This window comes from Aplysia californica, unplaced genomic scaffold, assembly GCF_000002075.1.
Source record: "Aplysia californica isolate F4 #8 unplaced genomic scaffold, AplCal3.0 scaffold01066, whole genome shotgun sequence".
Lineage (NCBI taxonomy): Eukaryota > Metazoa > Mollusca > Gastropoda > Aplysiida > Aplysiidae > Aplysia > Aplysia californica.
In genome coordinates this window covers 151,071-153,842 of record NW_004798336.1, presented here as the reverse complement: position 1 = coordinate 153,842, position 2,772 = coordinate 151,071, and positions in this window count along the sequence as shown.

The window sequence follows — 2,772 nt, the reverse complement described above, 5'->3', positions numbered from 1 at the left end:
TCTCTCTCTCTCTCTCTCTCTCCCTCTCTGTCCCTGCCTCCCTCCCTTTGCCTCTCTCCTTTGTATGTGTGTGTGTGTAAGCACTTACAACAACCCCCTCCCTCCCCAGCCCCCTCACCCCCCCAAAAAACATAGAAATAAACAAACAAAACAACAACAATCCCAAAACAATCCACCAAACAAATAAGTCGCCATGGACGATTAGAAGTCTCCTAACGTGTACGTTTTATATGCTTTACGAGCTCCTATGGCTTGTTCATTTTTGTCAGTAGGCAGTTAAAGCAAGATTAAAACAAATCAACTTGTTAAATTTCAGTCTTTGCATGCGCACACCCGCAGACACACCTTCAAACATTCTCTCTCCCCCGGGGCGGTGCCACGGACTGAAGTGTCTTAAGGCCATTCCCAAAGGGGGGACATTTCTCTTTCTAATGCACAGTAGAATTGTAAATGAGCAGATCCAACAATGTCATTCTCGTAACTGTGCCTGAACTACAACAGGGAACTGCTGCTTTTTCTTTCCTAACCCTTACTATCGTCATTTCCTCTACTTCTTTTGTATGTTTGTCACACTCTTGTGACCCGCTATTTCCAGGGTGCCTTGATAGTCGAAGCAGACTTTGTGTTGTTGAAGCTAGAGAGGTGATCAGAGTAAGTCTGATTCCCTTAAGGACTTCTCTGTCGACACCCACCCCTTGGCGCTCATATGACCTTATGCAGTTGCGAGCCCCATAAAACCTCTACTAAAACTTAACTCTCTCTCTTAAGCTGACATTCCATATGCCCGAAAAACCGATGCGAATTTCGGGTGCGAATTTCATATATTTTTTGTCATTGTGTAAATTCATATACCGGAATTTCGCATGGCCGAGTCCGGAATTCGCATGCGAAGATTTTGTTTCGAACGAGGGAGCGAAACTTTTCTTCGGCACCCGAATTCTTCGTGAAGTGGGCGGGGCTCATTTCCCGCCAAATCTACTTCAAATGAACGAAGCAGCATGGGAGCACTAGGTAAGTGGGAAAACGTCGAAATGTTGATTTCCTTGGTTCGAGAGAACCATTTCCATGGCAACCACTTTTTAAAAAAAGTTTGTGGGAAACTTTAGGGAGTCTATGTAATCTATATATGCTATCATTTATCGTTTAAATCATGTAATATCAAAAATAGCATTTCACTTACACCCCCCTCTCCTGAAATGCACTTGAATATAACTTCTAACAAACCCAGAGCTGTCAGAAATGACGGATATGAATTTCGGGTATATGGAAGGAGGGCTCTTTTTTCATCGTACCGGAATTTCGCACCCGAAGTTCGCATCGGTTTTTCGGGCATATGGAATGCCAGCTTATATCTCCGTCTCACACGTTCTGACGTGTTTATTTTATAACGTGACTAATACTAAAATAAAAACCGAAAAATTCCGCTTGGCGTTTACGTGGATCTAAATATGGCCACTTTTTTCTCGGACCCAATTTCCCCAAGACGCAATCTGCACTCGCACTTTACACGAACTTCCCACTTGGCTCGGTCCTATCGGAGACAGACATTAAACTAGGAGGTCCCGCCCCTTAAATAACCTAATAGTGTTGATAGGGGCGTTAGACCTATACCATTTCACCATTTCATTAGATAGCGAAAGATCTTGTTAGTGATTATGCTCCTATAAAATGGCAGTTTTGCACTGCATGCTTTTCAGGAAGTTTCAGAATGCTATCAGGTCTGCTGAGACAATATAGATTGTAAGGGGCATGCATAGAGCTTGCTGTTGAGTGGTAATCTGCGCTACACCAATGCCATTTATTATTATTTAAAATATTTATTATTTTTGTTCTAATATTTATTGGCCAAAGAGAGTGTTGTTGGAGGGTGCCACTAGTAGGGGCTACTTCTTTACTTAACCTCTGTTGTTTCTGTCTTACTTTTTCCCACCATCATTATTTTGTTCATGTGCTTCTCTTTACTCGAACAAACCAAACAAATAGCAATGTTCTGTCGTCTGCTTTCGTCTCTTTTTTTTTGCCACTACCCCATTACCTCCTTTGCCCCCTCCTCTTGGCCCCTGACTCTTTCTGTAGCCTTGCTACTTCTACTCCTTGGTTCCTTCTTACTGCTGTCTTTCAGCCATACCCTTAATCTTCTGGTAGGAAAGATCTACAGCTAGCCCTCTCGAATAAGGGCGGAAAATTTTGGTGGTCTCGTGTCCAAGTTGCGCTCGTTAAAGACCCCTAAAAAGTAGGCTTCGGGCGTCACCTGGGCAAAATTCAAAATGTCCTATCAACTGAAAATGTTTAATGTTTCCCGCACGCTCACATGACCTTATACATTTGTGAGCGCCGTAAAGCACTTACAACCCAACCACCCCCCAAAAAAGAAGGGGAAAAAAAGGAAAAAAAAAGAAAAGGAAAAACGAACTACCCACCAAACAAGTAAGTCGCCATGGATGATTAGAAGTCTCCTAACGTGTACGTTTTATATTCTTTACGAGCTCCTATGGCTTTTTCACTTTTGTCAGTAGGCAGTGAAAGCAAGATTAAAACAAATCACCTCGCAGACACTCCTTCAAACATTCTTTCTCTTAATCTCCGTCTCACAAGTTCTGACGTGTTTATATCGTGGCTAGTACCAAAATAAACACAGGAAAAATCCGCTAGGCGTTTACGTGGATCTAAATATGGCTACTCTTTTTCTTGGAACCTTATTATCCCTAGACGCTATCTGCAGTGTTACCATTGACTCCATTCTCTCTCTCTCTCTCTCTCTCTCTCTCTCTC